This window comes from Macaca mulatta, chromosome 14, assembly GCF_049350105.2.
Source record: "Macaca mulatta isolate MMU2019108-1 chromosome 14, T2T-MMU8v2.0, whole genome shotgun sequence".
Classification (NCBI taxonomy): domain Eukaryota; kingdom Metazoa; phylum Chordata; class Mammalia; order Primates; family Cercopithecidae; genus Macaca; species Macaca mulatta.
In genome coordinates, this window is record NC_133419.1 from 21419780 (window position 1) to 21441602 (window position 21823).

At 39.2% G+C, this 21823-nt stretch overlaps 1 protein-coding gene across 10 annotated transcripts in view; it reads right to left on the bottom strand.

Annotated features, from left to right (window-relative positions):
* EXT2 (exostosin glycosyltransferase 2) overlaps positions 1 to 21823 on the bottom strand; it is a 198752-nt gene that overhangs the window by 114818 nt on the left and 62111 nt on the right. The window lies entirely within an intron of this gene.

The following is a 21823-nucleotide window of genomic DNA, read 5'->3' on the forward strand; positions in this document are numbered from 1 at the left end:
TTTTATGCGAGGTTGGCATTATTTCTTCCCTGAAAGGTTTTAGAGGAATTCCTCACAGAAGCCATCTGGGCAAGGGTGTGGGTGGGTGGGTGGATTGGTGTGTGTGTGTGTGTGTGTGTGTGTGTGTGTGTGTGTGTGTGTGTGTGAACATTTTAAATTATGGATTAATTTTCTTTCATAGCCATAGGATTATGCATGTTTTTCTGTGTGTATGTCAGTTTCATAAGTAGTGCTTTTCAAGGGATATCTTCATTCCATCTAAATTGTTAAATTTATTGAAATAAAGCTGTGCATTCACATCCATTTAACACCTGTAGAATCTATTGTAATACATCTCTTTTCATTCCTGATACTGTTGTGTTTTCTCTTTGTACTTGATCAGTCTTAGTAGAGCTTTATCAATTTTGTTAATCTTTTTGTAAAAACCGACTTTTGATTTTGTTGATTTTCCACATCCTACTTTTTTTTATTTTGCTAGTTTTTGTTCTTATTTTATTATTTCCTTCTATTTTGAAGGAATTTAATTAATCTTGCTTTTAACTTCCTAAAATTAAAGTTTAGATCATTGATTTCAACCTTTCTTCATTTCTAATATATGCATTTAAAGTTATAAATTTCCCGCTATGTCCTATTTAAGTGCTCCCTGCACATTTACATATCATTTTCATTACCATTTAGACAAAAAAGTTCTAATTTCCTTTGAATATTGTTTAATTTCTAAATATTTTTATTTTTTCTATTTATCTTTCTGTTACTGATTTCTACTTTGATTGCACTTTGACTGTGCTGTGGTCAGAGAACACATGTGATTTCAATACTTTACAATTTATTCAAACTTGATTTATGGCCCAGCACATTGTTTATTTTTATAAATAATGTATGTAGACTTAAAAATATATATATTCTGCAATTGATGGGTATAATTTTGTTTAAATATTCTATATCCTTATTGATTTTTGTCTGCCTGTATGTGTGGCTATGGATTGTGTAGGGTGTGTGTGTATATTTATTTATATACACATATATGTATTTCAAGTTTATAAATATATATTTCAAATTTTTACCCTCAAAGCTTGTCCCAAGCTTGTCTGTTGCAAAACACATATACAGTTTGAGCATCCTAAATCCAAAAAACTCAAATCTAAAATGCTCCAAAATCCAAAACTTTTTGAGTGCTGACATGATGCTCAAAGGAAATGCTCATCGGAGCATTTCAGATTCCCTAAAATCTAAAAAAAGAATCTGAAATCTTAAATACTTCTGCTCCCAAGCATTTTGGATAAGGGATAATCAATCTGTTACTGGGTTTTAATATATTATCTCATCCAAAAATATTTGTTTCCTAATTACAAATACAGTCCATTTATATTTAATTTACATTACTGATATGGCTGAGTTTAAATGTATGATCATTCTATTTGTTTCCTATTTATCTCTTGTTATTTTAGTTTTTTCTCACCTTTAGAATTGATCAAAAAATTTTTATTATTATTCCACATTTTTCTTCTTCATTAGGTTGCTAGTTATTTAGTCTTTTGTTATTGAGTAGCTTTCCTAACAACTACAGTAAGCATCATTGCTTTATTATATTACATCTCAAACTAACAATTTTATAACTTATCAGCTCTCTCCTATCTGCTATGCTATTATTGTCAAATATTTTTCATCTACACATTTTAAATCCCACAAGACATGTTTTTTATTTATTTATTTTTATTATTTATTTATTTATTTATTTTTGAGACAGAGTCTTTCTCTGTCACCCAGGCTGGAGTACAGTGGCGCAATCTTGGCTCACTGCAACCTCCACCTCCTAGGTTCAAGCGATTCTCCCACTTTGGCTTCCTAAGTAGCTGGGATTACAGGCATGCACCACCACACTCGGCTAATTTTTGTATTTTTAGTAGAGATGGGGTTTCACCATGTTGGTCAGACTGGTCTCAAACTCCTGATCTCGTGATCCACGAGCCTTGGCCTCCCAAAGTGCTGGGATTACAAGCAAGAGCCACCGTGCCTGGGGACATCATTATTTTTTAAAGTAAATTTTCACCATGTATTTACCCTTTCTTTTCTTGATGCATATCTGAGCTTCCATCACATATCATCTTCCTGCTAACTGAAGAATTTATTTTATTTATTTCATTGCAGAATTAGTGGATGACTCTCTCTTTTTACTTGTTTGAAAGCTTCTTTTTACCCAAACAATTTTTGAAGGATAATTTTGATAGGTAGAGAATTCTAGGTGAGTGATTATTTTCTTTCAGAACATTCAAGGTATACTTCTATTGTATTCTGGTTTCAACCAATTCTTCATTGATAAACCAGCTGTCAATCTTACTGGTGCACCTTTGAAGACAATATGCTTTTTATTTCTGACTGCATTTAAGCTTTCTCTGTCTTTGGCTTACAGTAATTCAACTATGACATGCCTAGATGTGGCCCTTTGTATTTATTCCACTGAGGACTGTAGTGCTTCTTCAATTTGTGGTTTGATGCTTTCCACTGATTTTAGAAAACTCTCAGCCAATATTTCTTTTTTTTGGAGACAGAGTCTCCCTCTGTCACCCAGGCTGGAGTGCAGTGGCGTGATCTCAGCTCACTGACTGCAATCTCTGCTTTCCGAGTTCATGCCATTCTCCTGCCTCACCCTCCCTAGTAGCTGGGACTACAGGCACCCGCCACCACACCCGGCTAATTTTTTGTATTTTGAGTAGAGATGGGGTTTCACCAATATTTCTTAAATATTACTTCCGTTGCACTCTCCTGAGACTCCAAATGTACATATATGTGAAATATATTTCACAATGTTTTCAATATATCTCATGTATCTCTTATTCTCTTTTCAGTATGTTTTCTCTCTTCAATCTGGGTGTTTTCTACTAACTTTTCTTCTGGTTCAATAATCTTCTATCCCTTTTTCTTTGGTGTTTAAACTGCTATTAAATAATGTATTAAATTCTTAATTTCATTCCTATATTTTTTCAGTTCCAGAATTTCCATTTGATCTTGTCAAAAGTAGATTTCATGTCTTTGTTGAAAGTATCCTTCTTTTTTTCTACTTTCTTAAACATAGTCAGTTCTTGACTAATAAACTCCAATATCTGAATCACCTGTGGATATCTGTTGTTTTTCTCTTCATTTTGGTCATTTGGTCTCAATTTTAGCATGCTTCTTAATTTTTTATTGGATGGCAGACATTCTGTTTAAAACCTGTAGAGGTTCTGGATGATTCAGATTATCTTCCTCCTAAGAGTGTAACGTATTCTTCTGGCAGGTGTAAGAGTACAGTCAGGCCACTTTAATCCTGTCAGAGGTCAGTTTTAAGTTGTGTCAGAGCTAGCTTATTTCAGCTTTCCCTTATGCTCAAAGTGTGGTCCTTCTGAGGCCTCCAATTAAAGCCTGGGGTGTCTGTATTTGCCAGGGCCCCTCTACCTTGGCAGGCCTTGAATACCAACCTCTCACCAGCACTGTATATGGCTGCTGAAATATCTGCATTGCTCACAACATTCCCAACTGCTGCTTTTTACAAGGATTCTTGGAGCCTTGCTCTGATCATGTGTACCTTAGGAGTTGGCAAATACCCCAAGGGAAGATTACAAGCACATTTTTCACTTTCTTCCTTGTGGTTTTCTTTCTCCTGGGATTTTGTGTTTCAGATCCCAAATACTTTAATAGCCCCTAACTCCAACCTCTAAGCCCTGTAGGACTGGGCTTTCTGCTGGGACCCCACACTCTTGGATAGAGAATTGGCAAGTACCCTCAGGGAAAATGCCAGAGTGACTATGTAGCTCAATTCCAAGTGCTTTCTTCCTCTCAGGAATGGTATTCCCTCAAATACTATGTTAGTTGCTCTACAATGCCTGTAAACAGTTGTTTTAAATAAACTTTTATAATTTTTTCTTCTTTTGGCAGGAGGGTTGCTCCAGTATCAGCTACTCTTTCCTGGTCCGATATAGTCTTTGGAAAGAAGGCAGTTCCTTATCCGAGCAGAGGTTAAACTCAGTTCCTAACAAAAGCAGAATGCTACTCTATATGATCTCTCCAGCTTCATTCAGATCTGATTCCACTCAAAACCAGAGGCTATCAGGATTTATGCAAGGGAGTGAACATGTGAACATTTAACATGGGGAAATTGTAAGGATAACCCAAAAGGGTAAAGGAAAAAGATGCTTTCTGGTCTAGATGTGCTTACTTTGCTTCTGTTTCCAGGGCAAGTGTTCTATCCATTAGTTAAAAGCCTAGGGTAACTTGAGTTATGTAACTACTATCATCTCCACTGACTAATAAGAAGAAGGCAAAGCATGCACAATGAGAATGTCTCCTACTCAAAGAAAAGCTGAAATACAGATTTAGCTTTCAAGGGTATCTGACTTTCTCAAGTTGTCCGATAGTTGGTCATCTGGGCACACAGCTGGCTGCCTCCCTGCTATTGCTTCTTAGATATGCCCGATTCGCTACAATCTCAATCCTGCTTAAATTCATGTTACTGCTTTCTCTCCTAGCATCCAGCCAAAATATTTACATTTTATGAGACCTGAAAGAACCCATCTTCCCTATGAAACTTTTACTGATCACTTCTATTACCACCAATCTCCCCTTGCTATGAAATCCCTTAGCCCTTACAGTTTTTGCCATACACATTAGTTGTTATATACTGCTCTATAATTGTTTTTCTGTCATTTCAGAGGATCACTTTTTTCTCTCCAGCTAGACTGTGAGGTCCTTGGAAATAGATATTGGCATTTTAAAAATCAGCATCCTTGCAAATGTTCGTGTTCTACCTGCTGCAGAGCCCTTTTATATTCATGATTTCATCTGCTCTTCACAACCAGTTTGTCACTCATTTGGGACAGTTTCATCTTATAAGTGAGGAAACTAAGATACAAAGATATTAAGGAGCAGAATCACAATTCAAATCCATGATTCCTAACTCTAAATTCAGACCTTTTTCTACCCCGTTCTAGAGCATTAAGAGTACCAGCACACAGCAAGTTTTAGAAAATGGTCCTTTTTCAAGAAACTGAAAGGTGTAAAAATTTACAAAGCATCAGGCCAAACATAAACACACATATATCCTGAATATTTATCTCCTCTTCTACCCAAATGGGTCTATCATCATATGTTCTTTTAAGTCATATTCAAATTAAACCACATTCCAACTGAAGCATTCCAAAGCTTTATGCTCACATATAATCACAGTGGAGACAGCAGATTTTGGGATTTATAGAAAACAACGATTGGTAAGAAATCCACCCAGGACACCAGCCAAAGGCACAAATGCACAACTGAACTTCTAATTTAAGATGTCTCAAATCATCTCACCCTGTCCACCAAATTGCAATTCACTCAGAAAGGAAGCAAGTTTTGCCAATAATCATAGTTCAAGTGTCTCAGCCTGGGGATAAGTGAACTTCTCAGGCTTAATTGTTTCTGCAGGACCTCTGTAATACCTTGAAATGTTCAGAAGGTATTATAATTTATAGTCCCTCCAGGACTCAGTATAGCCTGCTTATCCTCAGAGAGGAAGGAGTTTTCAGCTATGTTGGCAATGTACGAAAGCACCACTATTCTCATCCAGAGAGCAAATGCAAATAAGTGCTTATTATGGCTTTTTCTCCCCTAAAACATGGTCCACATTTATATCTATCTTAAAAGTGTGAATGATGGATTCTTCAGCAGCTATGCAAATTCCCCAGTCACTCTAAACTGTGGAAGGTACACAGCTGAAGAGTTAAGTTACAGGTGAATAAATAGGTCATACCAATATAACCTTGAACAAAGCATTTAAACTTTCTTGGTTAATCAGATTCCACTGTGATTCTGTTTATAAAACATGCAGATTTCGCAGCATAAGAACTACATAGTTCCTATGATACTTTCAAACATGAGAATTATAAAGCTCCTCTAGGGCAGGGACTGGGCCAGCTTAAAACTATCATGGGCAAAGTGGAACTCCAAATTGAAATTGCTATTTCAGTTGATACATCAGTTAAATGTGATTCATTTCTTAATTTTCAGTAATGTGTAGGCAATAGGATTAGCAGTAATTGTTGAAGGGAAGCCAGTGTGGCATAGGGGAAAGGACAACAGTTATAGAGCATCTTGCGCAATTTTAAGTTACTTAACCTCTGTTTTTTGAATCTGTAAGATGGAGATCACACCCCCTATCCCATTAAGATTCAATGAGATGAGGTTTACGAAGTACCGCAGTGCTAGCGCAGAATAGGCAGTTGGGAAATGTTAGCTCTCTCTCCAACACTTACATCAGTCCTGTCCCCTTAGGGTCTTTGTCACTTACATTAGAATATATTCAACAGGGCCGGGCACAGTGGCTCATGCCTGTAATCCCAACATTTTGGGAGGCCGAGGCGGGTGGATCATGAGGTCAGGAGTTTGAGACCAGCCTGGCCAAGATGGTGAAACCCTGTCTCTACTAAAAAATACAAAAATTAGCTGGGTGTGGTGGCGGGAGCCTGTAATCCCAGCTACTTGGGAGGCTGAGGTATGAGAATCACTTGAACCCGGGAGGCGGGGTTTGCATTGAGCCGAGATCGCGCCACTGCACTCTAGCCTGGGCGACAGAGCAAGACTTTGCCTCAAAAAAAAAAAAAAAAAAAAAAAAAGAAAAGAAGAAGAATATATTCAACAGTTGGCAGCACTGTTTTGGGGTGAGAATGGGTGAAGGGGAAGAGGAAAGAAAATAGGATCTCAGTGTTACAACTCCATTCATCTCAGTTCCTGAAGACAGTGAAGAAATCCAACCCCCAGAGAATGGAGCTGGAAATAATAAAAATACATCAAGTGGGAGTATGATAGCATTTCATATCGAAAAGTACAGCAATCAATAACATGTCCCTTCTAAATCAATCATGAGGTTTCTGAGAAAGAAGACAGTCCTTTTCCAGAAACTCCATGAGTGTGAATATGTCTGGTTTTGCTCACCACTGAACTCCTAGCACCTAATACAGCACCTGTTAAAGGGCAGGCAGTTAAACATTGTTGAAAGAACAAATCCATCTGACAACAGTGCCCTATAGGCACAAGGTAGGACAGGCACCACTTGCATCCTACAAAAGTTTTCCAAATCATCAAGGTGTCAATTCATGAGGCTTAAGGGGAAAACAATCATTTAATCATGGCATCACATCTTGTATACCAAATTTTAAAAAGTGAAAGATTAGGGGAGTGGATCTGAGGGAAAAGGAGGAAAATCTGTTCCTGGTTGTAACAGCAAGGCAGAAACAGGACTAAGAATGTCCTTTATGTTACGCTTGTATAGACTACGAGAGAGATAAACAACTTTTAAAACTGTGTCATGTAAGTTTGCTACCTCAAAGTGGTCAGGAGGTCTGTCCACTAGCACAAAGATTATATAAAAACCCTACCTAGCCCAAGAGTATCTGCATCAATGATGGCTGGCTCTAATGAACCAGTCAACTTTGGACTGCCCTTTTAATCAGAACCTCCTGAATGTGACGTAGGTCAATAGGCTTAATTTTGGTATATTAAAGGATTTTTCTAATGGAACCCACAAAACAAAACCAGCCAGCTATGCTTCTGTCCCAACTTCCAAGTGCTAATGCCATCCAAACATCTGGCAATGACACGTAACTATGGATCGGTACTTGCTTAAATACTGCTCCATTTCCCCTCTCCCCACTCACTGGTTGGTCATAACATAAAGGATTCGCTTCTGCTTAGGATGGAGAAAGTCAAAAGAGAACATGGAATCTACCATAATAATGAGAAAAAGCCTACAAACATCATAACCTACAAACATCATAACTTTCCTTAGGCCCATAAGAGAGCTGTGTTCATAAGGCAGTCAAGGGAACTACATTTCAAAGATGGCAAGCCTCTCCAAGGAGAGCTGGGACACACAAATTATTTCAGCTTTGGAAGAGCACAGGAAGAGGAGGTGGACTTCATAAAAGCAGCCACAGAAAACAGCTACAATTTTAACAAATTCTCAAAACTGAGCATGGGCCATCAGGACAGTTTAGAAGCTCTAGACACAAGGGGATCCACATTCACTTGCAAGTTCTCTTCTGCTGGATGCTTCTGAGGAAGATTTGGATAAAAATCTGCCCACTTATTGTAGTTTTTGTCATCCAAAACAAAAGTCTCAAGGGTTGGAGGACAGAAGGAAACCTTACCATGTCCAGGATCCACTATTTCTAGAAGTAGGAATCCTTCCAGCCCCCAGTAAACCACTACTGCTAGAAAGGGCGAAGCAAAAGCCCTCTGCTCCCAAAGGAGGGCAAAAAACTCCCCCAACTCCACCAGAAGCCATGCAAAAAGTCTACTGCTGTGGGAGGAACAGGATACCCTCCCACCACTAATCACAGGCAAAGGTATACTGCCTCGCCAGGAGGTGTAGAAGCAAAAGCCATCTGCCCCAGAAAGACAAGCGGGAGCACTGGCTCAGATCAGGACCCTGCACTGACACAAGGCAGAGGTTCACTACCACTCAGGGAAGGGCAGGAAACTCTCCAGTCCAAGACCCTCCAAGAGGAAGGGCAGGTTAAGCTGCCACCAGAGGAAAGAACAGGAACACTGAGAAAGATTCACTCCCCAGGCTCCAGGAAAAGGGCCTAAGACCGAGGCTGGATTAGGGGAAGGGAAAATCCCACTGCCCCCACCATGAGCCTAGCACCAAGTACAAGCACCAGCAGTCTATACCAAGGGAGGAACAGGAGTGAGAAGAAAGGGGGCAGGTTGGGTTTACTGAGAGCAGAGGGCCAGGCAGGAACTCTGAGAAGCACTCCAGGAGGCGGGGCCTCACACCAAGTGTAAGGTAGTGGCCACCATGTCCTGGGAGCACTGGAAGTCTGTGGCATACTGATGGTCACTCCAACCACAAATCAGCTGAAACCCATCCCTAATTACTGAGTAGACTGAGTCAGCCTCCCACACTAAGGGCCTGACAGAAGAGAAGGTGTGCTCATTTCTGAACATGATATTTAAGTTGGTCTCTTCTGTTTTTCTACACAGAATGCCCATCTTTCAATCAAAGTTTTCCAGAAACAAAAAATAAGAGAAAACAGACCATTGACATAAAAAAAGCTGTCAACAGAACCTAACTCAAAGATGACCAAGATGATGGAACTATTAGACAAGGACTTTAACTGTAATTAAAATAAAGCTGTCAACAGAACCTAACTCAAAGATGACGAAGATGATGGAACTATTAGACAAGGACTTTAACTGTAATTAATATGTTAAAGGATCTAGTGAAAAAGGTGGACATCTCACAGGAACATATGGGAATTTTTAGTAGAAAGATGGATAATATAAAAAACAGTCAAATAAAAATGCTAGAAGTGAAAAAACAGTATTATAAATGAAGAATTCTTTTAACAGGCTTAGCACACTAGACAGAGCCAAGACAAGAGAGAGCTTGAAGACAGAACAATAGAAACTATCCAAACTGAAACACAAAGAGAAAAAAGAGTTGGCGGGGGGGAGGAAATCCAAAACAGAGTACTCTAGAACTGTAGACTGTAGGACGATATCAAACACTCTAACATACCTGTAACTATAGTCTCAGAAGAGGAGAGAGGGTGAAGTAGAGAACAAGGCAGCAGATGTATTTAAAGGAAAAAGAGCTAAGAATTTTCCAAACTTAATGAGAAAACAACAAAACACAGATCCCAAAACCTCAGAGAACCAAGACAGATTAAATAAAGCATTCACTTGCTCCCTCCCGAAGTTTAAGAAACAGCTGCATTGTTAAAAAGGCAAATCTTCTCCCTCTTAGCAAATGAGGAGATTCAAGAGATCTGAGCTATAGGAAATTTTCTCTTAACACACTAACATTGACAGAACCATTTATTTCAGGTGAAGGGCTGGAAAATATTTCCATGCATCATGGATTTATCTTTCAAAGCTGTGTCTGAAGATAAGCCTGAAAACTTCCAAAGGGATTCTAAGCCTTTCCAAATACATGTGCCAAAGGCTAATTATTCCTTTTCGTTTGTTTGCTTTAACAAAATAGCAGCAAAGAACATTCCCAACTTTCCAAAGCCCTGTGTCCAACAGGCTCTTTGGTGCTCACTGGTCCTTTTGACAGCACAAGAGCAGGGAGTCTGATGTCCTTCCTGGACTACCTCATAACAGTCTGAAGGTCCCAGAGATAGGCTCTAATAATCTTCATCTGACAGCTCAAAAAGCTCAATAGTAAGGCCAAATTATAACCCAAGCATCCTTATTTTTAGTTTAGAATTACTGTAAGCAATATTTTTTTGTTTATTCTTTTACGTACTCCATTTTCATAAATATAAGAGTTACCTGACAACTAACTTAAAATTAGAGGGAAAAAATATCAGCAAAACCCCTGAAAGGCACTTCTTGTGGACTGGAGGTTTTTGTAGACATTTACTATGCCCATGTTACCAGTTTCTCCAGAAGAGCGGAGGAAGTTCACAAACATGTGATATCCCTTCAACTTTGGGATTCAACAAACAGCAATTAATAGAACTTACTTTCTGTAACATAAAAAGGGATTTTGAAGCAAAAAGGTTAATATACCTGGGATTTATCCATATACAAATTGTTTTCTTTATTTAAAATATTTATTTTGTTAATTTAGTTGAATGTAAAACACCTTGCCACATAAAACGTGAGACTGCTATTTTCCCTTCCTTATTCATGAAGCTGTTTTATTTGCCTTCTCTACGTGCAACTCCTGGAAACACGTTTCTGTTAATCCAGTACATTTTCCCAGACCCACCATCTTCACCTCTCAGTTATATAAATTCAGTAATTTAGGAACCCACCCATATGGCACTCACTGAAAATTTATAGAAAGCCACACCCAGTGGTTCACCTAACAGCAGCAGAATTCATTTTATAAGTTTTTGGTAGGTTTAAGTATTTTTCTACTTTTTTGCCATGTAAAGTGGTAATTGGTTTCTGTTTTTCTTTTCTTTTTTTTTTTTTTTTTTTTGAGATGGGGTTTCACTCTGTCTCCCAGGCTGGAGTGCAGTGGCGCAATCTCGGCTCACTGCAACCTCAGCCTACTGGGTTCAAGCAATTCTCCTACCTCAGCCTCCCAAGTAGCTGGGATTACAGGCATCTGCCACCATGCCTGGCTAATTTTTATATTTTTAGTAGAGATGGGGTTTCGCTCGTGGCCAGGGTGGTCTCGAACACCTGACCTCAGGTGATCCACCTGCCTCGGCCTCCCAAAGTGCTGGGATTACAGGCATGAGCCACCATGCCCAGCTGGTGATTGCTTTTTCTAACTTTTTATTTTGAAATACTTATAGATGTAGGGAACAGTTGCAATAGTAGCCAGAGAGTTCTCAAATATCTGGAATGCCCCTCATCCAGGTTCCCCTAATGTTAACATCTTACATCACCATGGTACCATTATCAAAACCAAGAGGTTAACATCGGTACATTCTATTAACCAAACGACATACTTTTTTTTCTTCTCCAGATTCCCAGTTTTCTCCGGAAGTCCCTTTTTCTGTTCCAGGATCTAATCCAGGACACCATACTGCATTTACTCATCATGTCAGCTCAGTCTCCTCTAATCAGTGACAGTTTCTCAGTCTTTCCTTGTCTTACATGACACTGACACAGTTGAACAGTACTGGTCAGGACTTTCATAGAATGTCCCTCAATTTGGGTTTATCTGATGTTTTCTACTTACTAGATTGAGGTTATAGATTTTGGAGAATATTACAGAGATGATGTACCCTTCTCTTCACATTCCATCAGGGGACACATGCTACCAATATGACTTATTACAAGTAATGTTAACCTTGCTCACATAGTTAAGGTGGGGTCTGCCAGGTTTCCCCACTGTTAAATTACTACTGTTCCCATCCCATAGTGTATGCCCCCTAGAAGCAAGTCACTATGTTCAGTCTATACTGAAAGGGAAAGTAATGAAGTTTCACCTCCTGGAGGAAGAAATATCAAAGATTTAGCATACTATTTTTAATGTACTTTGAAAGGATTAAAAACTGTAAAATTGTATTCACTGAATATTACATTTTTTTTTTTTTAAGAGCCTGGGTCTTGTTCCATTGCCCAGACTGAAGCATAGTAGCTATTCACAGGCACAATCATTGCACACCACAGCTTCAAACTCCCAGGCTCAGGTAAACCTCCTGCCTTGGCCTCCTGAGCAGCTGTGGCTAGAGGTACGTGCCATTGATCCTGGCTTACAATTTTTTAACATACATAAAGTATGGCATTCGGTCAAAATCTTTAAACTTATGGGGATTTGTGGCTAGAGAAAAATATTTAAATGTTTTCTTTCCTCAGCAATAAGTTCACAGCAATAAAAAATCTGACATTTGTCTTAAATGTTAAGTTGAAGCCTGATAATATATCTCACCTATTTAAGAGAAAAGTGTATAGCCATTTTTTATTTTTAAAATCTAAGAGATGAAATCTGAGACTTCAGATATTTCTGAAATTCCAACTGCTTCTAGTTCCATTTTAATTTTATTCTGATGTATACACCAAATTACCATACAAAAATAAAGTAAGCATCCAACTTAATGTGGAAAATGAAACAAATCCAAAGAAAACAGAAAAAGGAAACAAATGTGAAAATAAATCCAAGAACTTTCCATAGATTGGCTATGAAGGAAACCCTAAAGAATCAGCTAAAAACCTATCAGAACTAATAAGCAAGTTCAGTAAATTAGCCAGCTACAAAACAACTTGTTAAGTAAATAACTAAAACAAATACCCAGACCCTTATATCCCAGCAATAGCCCATGAGAGTTTCCACACACACAATCAATAGCAGAGCTCTTCCCATTACCCCAGCTTCTCACAGTCCAGATTACTCTTTGTCCAATATCCATTACCTCCTTCATCTTTACTCCAAGACACTCAATATCCTTCAAAATCTGTTGCACTCAACATATCTAAACTTCTCGCCCACTGTTTTCACCATGCTTCTGCTGGTCTAGGGAAGTCACTTCCTCCACTGGCCCACAAACACATGATCATTACTTTGTTCATGGTATTCCCTTCTTCTGGAATGCCATCTTCATACTCTTCCGTCTACTAAAATCCTGTCTGGGGGTTTCTGGTTTCCAGTCTGGCACTGAATAAGCTTAGCAGTCACCATTCTGTCCTAACACAAGTAAAAGGCTGAAATGAAAAAATCAACAGCTTTTCTCCAATCTATCAAGCAAATGAGGTCACATGGCAAACAGCTGCCTTGAAAACTGAAGAGACAGACAGGTGAATAGAGAGAATCACAACTTACTGGAGCAGAAACTTCTCCAGGAACCAGTGCCGGGGTAGGAAAACCTTAACTGTAATCGACAAATTGCTGGAGGCTCAGTGTGGACAAGTCTGAGAGTTTAAAAACTCCAGGGAAACCCAGTCAGGGAGGGAGATGGGGGCATCCCCACACTTCAAGAGTTTTACCTCCAGAAGTTGTTCAACCAGGTTCTCACAGAGAATACTAGAGAACAACCCCTTGGCGCTTCTAGAAAGGGGAAGGAAAAGTAACCATTCTGAAATACACCAGACCATTCTGTTCTTAACAAGGTTTGCCCTCAGGAGAAACTATTTAACAAGAGCCTAACCTGTTAGGGTTTTATCAGAGCCTATCCTATCTGAGGGAAAGGAAATACCCACCTCCAGCTGGCTCTAACCTTCCACAGAAAAGTGGGGAAATACCCAACTCTAGTCCTCTGTAGCCATCCTGTCCCACCTACGCAAGGTTGGGGAAAAACTGAGAAGCATTTGTGAAGTTCACAGTCCAGGCCTTCCCCGACACAATACCACCATACCATTAAAGGCCTACTTCCCAGAGTTCCTTTCACCCAGTACCTCATGTCCAGACTTCAACAAAAAAAATTACAAGGCATACTGAAAAGTAAAAACACAGTTTGAAGATACTGAGTAAGCATCAGAACCAGAATGAGATATGGCAGAGATGTTGAAATTACCAGATCAGAAATTTAAAACAATTATGATTAATATGCTAAAGGTTCTAATGGAAAAAGCAGACAACATGCAAGAGCAGATGAATAATGTAAGCAGAGAGATGAAAATTCTAAGAAAGAATGAAAAAGAAATGATAGAGATCAAACACACTGTAATGAAAATGAAGGTGGGCTCATTATTAAACTGGATACAACTGAAGAAAGAATCTCTGAACTTGAGGATATTATAACAGTAACTTCCAAACCTGAAAAGCACAGGAAAAAAAAAGAGTGAAGAAAACAAAACAGGATCTCCAACAACTGTAGAACAACTACAAAAGGTATAAATTACTTGTAATGAAAATACCAGAAGAGAAGAAACAGAGAAAGGAACAGAAGCAATATGTGAAGCAATAATGACTGAGGATTTTACCAAATTAATATCAAGATACCAAACTACAGATCCAGGAAGCTCAGAAAATAAACAGAATATATGAAAACAAAAAACAAAAAACAAAAAAACACAACAACAACAAAAAACAAAAGGAAAAAACCATAAAAACATTAAAAAAAGAAAACCCCCAAAAAACAAAAACCACACCTAACATATCATATTCAAACTTCAGAAAATCAAGCATAAAGAAAAAAAAATCTCTATAGACGCCAGGGGTAGGGGAAAACATCTTACCTACAGAGGAACAAGGATAAGAATTTCATCTGACTTCTCCTAAAAACCATGCAATAGAAGAAAGTGGAGTGAAATATTTAAAGTGTTGAGAGAAAAAATCACACACTGAAGAATTCTGGACCCTGCAAAATTTACCCCAAAGTGAAGGAGAAATAAAGATTTTCTCGGAAAAAGAACTGAGGAAATTTGTCAGTAGCCTTGCCTTGCAAGAAATGTTAAATGTTCTTCAGAGAGAAGGAAAATTATATAGGTCAGGAACTCAGATCTACATAAGGCAAGAAAAAGCATCAGAGAAAAAGCAAAGGTAAAATAAAATGGTTTTTTAAATTCTTACTATTTTGGAAGGAATATTTCTCTAAGCAGCAGGTCTCAATAGTGGGCTTAAAATATTCATAAACCATGCTATAAACCGATAGGCTGTCATACAGGCTTTGCCATCCCATTTACAGGACAAATAACAGTTTGTTTCAGATGTTCACAGCAACAATGTATCTGATTATATATGCTTGTCTGTGTGAATACATATATACATATATAAAAGGTTTTGTAAGCTTGTGTATAAGTAAAATGAATGACAGCAGTGAAACTACAAGGGAAAGGAAAGAAGAATAAGGAATATTTCATTATTATAAGGTACTTGTACTACCTGGAAGCTGTACAGTGTTACTTGAAACTAGAGTTGGATTAGCTGTAAGTGTATAGTGCAAATTCTAGCGCAACAACTAAAAAAAAAGTTTTTAAAAAAGTAAAACAGATATGTTAAGAAAGAGGACAAAACTGAATCATATAAAATGCTCAATCAAAACTACAAAAATGGGCTGGGCACGGTGGTTCACGCCTGTAATCCCAGCACTTTGGGAGGCCAAGGCAGGTGGATCACGAGGTCAGGAGATTGAGGCCATCCTGGCTAACACAGTGAAACCCTGCCTCTACTAAAAAATACAAAAAATTAGCCGGGCGTGGTGGCAGGTGCCTGTAGTCCCAGCTACTTGGGAGGCTGAGGCAGGAGAATGGCATGAACCCAGGAGGCGGAGCTTGCAGTAAGCCGAGATCATGCCACTGCACTCCAGCCTGCGCGACAGAGCAAGACTGTCTAAAAACAAACAAACAAACAAAACAAAACAAAAAACACCTACAAAAATGCCAGATGTGGTGCACACTTGTAGTCCTAGCTACCTGGGAGGCTAAGGCCGAAGACTGCTAGAACTCGGGAGTTGAAAACCAGCCTGGTCAACATAGCTAGACACCATTTCTTAAAAACCACACACACAAAAGACAGAGAAAGAGTAGTAGAACATGAAAACAGAAACAAAAGAAAAGGGCAACAAAAAGAAAACAGTAATAAATACGGTGGATATTAACTCAACTATAACAGTACTAACTTTGAATGTCAATGGTCTAAATGGATCTATTAAAAAACAGACATTTCAGCATGGATCAAAAAATAAGACCCAACTATATGTTGTCTACAAGAAGCACACTTTAAATATAAACGCACACACAGATTAAAAGTAAATGGATGGAGAAGGATATACCATGTTAACACTAATCAAGAGAGAAGTAGCTATATTGATTTCAGACAAAGCAGATTTCACAGCAAAGAAAGTTATCAGGGATAAAAAAGAGGCGGTACACATGATAAAGAAGTAAATTATCCAAGAAGACATAACAATCTTTGACATGTATGCATGTGCCTAACAACGAACCTTCAACATATGTGAGGCAAAAACTAACAGAACTGCAAGAAGAAATACATACTTGAGACATTGAAGTTTTGGTTCCAGACCACCACAGTAAGGTGAATATAGAAATAAAGCAAGCCATACTTTTTTATGTGTTTCCCAGTGCATATAAGAGTTATGTTTATACTATAGTATGCAACAGCATTACATCTAAAAAGACAATGAGCATACCATAATTTAAAATACTTCCTTGTTAAGAAATGCTAATGATCATCTGAGCCTTCAGTAAGTCATAATCTTTTTGCTGGTGGAGGAACTTGCCTCAACATTGACAGATGCTGACTGATAAGGGTGGTGTTGCTGAAGGATGGGATGACTGTGGCAATTTCTGAAAATCAGATGACAATGAAGTTTTCTGCGTCAACTGACTCTTCCTTTCATGAAAGATTTCTCTGTAGCATGGGATGCTGTTTGACAGCACTTTGCCCAGAGTAGAACTTCTTTTGAAATTTGAGGCAATCTTCTCAAACCCTGACACTGCTTTATCAACTACGTCTACATAATATTCTTGTCATTTCATTGTTGTCATTTCAACAATGTTCAGAGCATCTTTATCTGGAGTAGATGCCATCTCAAGAGACCACTTTCTTGGCTCATGCATAAGAAGCAACTCCTCATCCATTCAAGTTTGATCATGAGATTGCAGCAATTCAGTCACATCCTCAGGCTCCACTTCTAATGATAGTTCTCTTGCTATTTCACCACATCTGCAGTCTGGAACCCCTCTAAGTCATTCACGAGTGTTGGGATCAACTTGTTCCAAACTCCTGTTAATATTGATATTTTGATCTCTACCCATGAATCACAAATGTTCTTAATGGCGTCTAGAATGGTAAGTCCTTGCCAGATGGTTTTTAATTTACTTTGCCTAGATCCATCAGAGGAATTACTAAATATCCCAGCTATAGCCTTACAAAATGTATTTCTTAAATAAGATGACTTGAAAGTCAAAATTACTCCTTGATGTATGGGCTGCAGAACAGACGTTGTGTTAGCAGGCATGAAAACATTTATTTCCTTGTACGTCTTCATCAAGCTCTTGTGTGGCCAGGTGCATTGTCAATGAGCAGTAGTATTTTGAAAGAAATCTTTTTCTGAGCAGTAGATCTCAACAGTGGGCTTAAAATACTCAGTGACTCATGCTGTAAACAGATGTGCTGTCATCCAGGCTTTGTTGTTCCATTTAGACAGCACAGGCAGAGTAGATTTAGCATAATTCTTAAAGACCCTAGGATCTTCAGAATGGTAAATGGGCACTGCCTTCAACTTAAACTCACCAGGTGCATTAGCTCCTAACAAGAGGGCACCCTGTCCTTTGAAGCATCGACTTCTCCTCTCTAGCTATGAAAGTCCTAGATGGAATCTTCTTTCAATAGAAGACTTTCATCTACATTAAAAATCCATTTAATGTAGCCACCATCATCCATGATCTTATCTAGAACTTCTGCATAATTTGCTGCAGGTTCTGCCTCAGCACTTGCTGCTTCACCTTGTACTTTTATATTATGAAGACAGCTTCTTTCCTTAAACCTCATGAACCAAACTCTGTTAGCTTCACATTTTTCTTCTGCAGCTTCCTCACCTCGCTTAGCCTTCGCAGAATTGAAGAGTTAGGATCTTGCTCTGGATTAGGCTGTGGCTTAAGGGAAACATATGGCTGGTTTAATCTTCTATCCAGACTACTAAAATGTTCTCCTTATCAGCAATCAGGCTATTTAACTTTCTTACCATTCATGTGTTCATTGCAATCATGCTTTTAATTTCCTCTGCATTCACAACTTGACTTACTGGTGCAAGAGGCCTAGCTTTCAGCCTGTTTCAGCTTTCAATATGTCTTCTTCATTAAGCTTAATCATTTCTAGTTTTTGACTTAAAGTGCGAGACATGCAACTCTTTCTTTCACTTCAACACTTGAGTCATTGTGGGGTTATTAAATTGGCCTAAATTCAATATTGTTGTGTCTCAAGGAATAGGAAGGCCCAAGGAGAGGGAGAGATGAGGAACAGCTGGTTGGTGGAGCAGTCAGAACACACACAACATTTCTCAATTAAGTTCACCATCTTATACGGGCATGGTTCATGGTGCCCAAAACAATTATAATAGTAACATCAAAGATCACTGATCACAGAGCACTATAACAGATATAATAATAATGAAAAGTTTGAAATATTGTAAGAATTACCAAAATTCTTGACACAGAGGCATGAAGTGAGCAGCATATGTTGTTGGGAAAATGGCACCAATAGACTTGCTTGACACAGGCGACAGGCCTTTAATTTGTAAAAACACAATAAAGCTAAGCACAATAAAACAAAGTATGCCTGTAGATGAACCCACTATTATAGATGAAGACTTCAATATTTCAATATTTCTCTACATCAGAAATAGACAGATCCAGGAAGCAGGAAATCAGTAAGGACATAGTTGAACTCAACAATACCATCAATCGACTGGATATGGTGGACGTCTATAGGCTACTTCACCCCAAACAGCAAAATAAACATTATTCTAAAGTTTACATGGAATATTTACCAAAATAAACCACACTGTGGGCCACAGAACACACCTTAACAAATTTACAAGAACAGAAATTATACAATGCCTGCCCTCAGATAACAGTGGAATTAAACGAGAAATAATAACTAACAATAGCTAGAAAATCCCAACAAACGTGCACAGTAAAGTTCTCCAGATGGCTTTAGACAGACCAAGTTTTCCCCCTTTTTCACTTGTGGTTCTAAAGAATAACTGTAGAATATGCTGGGGATGTAATATCTTGAGATAAAAGGGAACTCATCAGAACAGCGTAGGCTGTTCCAGCCTCTCCTAGAAACAAGATGTGTCTGTTCAACATTTTAGCCCAGTATGTCATGTCACCCCGGCATATAAAATCCAGGGCAGGCTGCTTTCTAGGGTCCCTCAGCTGCAATGCAAGTGAGACACATGCAGCCAAGATTCCATCCACCCTGGGTGGCTTTCCTCAGCCTCAGGGGACAAGCACACAATGAATTCCTAGGCTTCTGTTGTCCCTTGCTGCCTATCTGTAAGAAATAAACCCCCTTCATGAAACATGTGGATAAGTGTTCTGTCTCACCTGACTCAGATGTAGCCCAAGGTGTAGTGGGCTGAAGTAGCAACCAGTGCATAGTGAAACTGCTTCGCAACTTGGAGATTAAACAACACAATTCTAACAAATGGATCAAAGAAGAAATCACAAGAGAAATACTTTAAAATGTTAAACTAAATAAAAATAAAAACACTACTTATTGAAATTTATGGGATGCAGCAAGAACAGTGCTTAGAGGAATATTTATAGCATGAAATGCATATATTAGAAAAGAAGAAAGATCTAAAATGAATTATCTAAGCTTCACCCTTAGGAAACTAGAAAATGAAGAGCTAATTAAATCCAAAGTAAGCAGAAGAAAAGAAATAATAAAAATTAGAGCAGAAATTAATGAAACTAAAAACAGGAAATCAATAGCAAAAATCGATGAAACCAAAAGCTGGTTCCTGGAAAAGATCAATAAAATCAATAAGCCTCTAGGCCAGACTAACCGGCTAGAGAAAAAAGAAAAGAGACACAAAAAAAGAAGAAAAAGAGAGAGAGAACACAAATTATTAACATCAGACATAAAAGACAGGACATCACTATAGATCCTATATACACTGAAAGAATAGTAAATATTATGATACATCTGGATAGACCAATTTGTTGAAAGACATAATCTGTCAAAACTCACACAAGAACAAACAGACAATGTGAACGGGCCTATATGTAGTTAAAACATTGAATCAATACTTAATAACCTTTGAAAACAGAAAGTACCATGCCACATGGGTATGCTGGTTCATTCTACCAAATATTTAAGGAGGAAATCACACCTATTCTCTATAATCTTTTTCAGAAGATAGAGGCAGGGGAAATACTTACTCATTCTATGAGGCCAGAATTACCTTAATATGAAAACCAAACACTGACATTAAAAGAAAAACAAAAAGGTGAAACAAGACGGATGAACAGAACCCTTCAGTGATCATCCCCCCTGCAGGAACATCAAATTGAATAACTACCCACACAAGAAAGCACTATTGTAAGAATCAAACACCAGGTAAGCAATCACAGTACGTGGTTTTAACATCATATTAAGGAAAGAGGCACTGAAGAAGGTAGAAAAGATAGTCTTGAATTGCCAACACCAACCCCTTCCCCATCCTCTGGCAGTACAGCTTGGTGCAGAGATAATCTGGGTGCTTGGGGAAGAGAGAGTACAGTGATTGTGGGACTTTGCATTAGAATTCTGGGCTGCTCTGCCACCCTGGAAATCAATAAGGGGCAAAATTCAGTCAGTGTCCATGGAGGGAGCATTTAGACCAGCCCTAGCTAGAGGAATATCATCCATCCCAGTGGTCGGAACCTGAGTTCTGGTTAATGGCTAAAGTGCTCTGGGGTAGGCAGTCTAGGCCTCAAGGATGGCAATTCCTGGGCAAGTCTGGGCTCAGAGCCAGTGGACTTGGGGTATATGTGGCCTACATATATACACCAGCTGGGACAGTAAAGTGGGTGCTTCTGTCACTGCTCCCCCAACCTCAGGCAGTGCAGCTCACAGCTCCAGGAAAGGCTTTTTCCTTCCACTTGAAGAGAGGAGAGGGGACAATAAAGAGGACTTCATCTTGCAACTTGGATACCAGCTCAACCACAGCAGAACAGGGAGGCAGGCAGAGTCCTGAAACCCTCATTCCAGGCTCTAGCTCTAGACCCACACTGGGCCAGAAGGAAACTCGCTTCCTTGAAGAGAAGGGCCCAGTGCTGGTAGGATTCAGTCTGCTGCCTTAAGAGCACTGGGCCCTGAATAAGCATCAGTGGTACATAGGCAGATCTCACTGTGGGCCCTGGGTAAGACTCAGGGCTGTGCTGGCTTCAGGTATGACCCAGCACATTCACAGCTGTGGTGGCCACTGGGAGAGACTCCTTCTGCTCAGAGAAAGGGAAGAGAAAAGGGAACTTTGTTTTGCAGTTTGGGGACCAGCTTGGCCATAGCAGGGTAGAGTACAAGTGGACTCTTGGATCCCTCATCCCAGGCCCTGGTTCCTGGATGGCATTTCTGGACTCACCCTGGGCCAGAGGGGAGACTGCTGCCCTGAAGGGAGAGACCCAGGCCTGAGAGCATTCACCACAAGCTGACTGAAGAGCCCTTGGGCCTTGACTGAACATCAGCCAGTGGCCAGGCTGCACTTGCCATGGGCCTGGGGCAGTGGTGGCCATGGAGAGAGACTTCTTCTACATGTGGAAAGGAGAGGGAAAAGTGGGAAGGACTTGTAGCTTAGATGCCAGCTCAGCCACAGCAGAATAGAGAACCAAGTGGATTCCTAAGGTTCCCAACTCAAGGCCCTTGCTCCCAGATGGCATTTCTGGTCATGACTTGGGCCAGGGGTGAGGCCTGCTGTCCTGCAGAGGACATAAGCCAGAATGGATTTGCCACTTG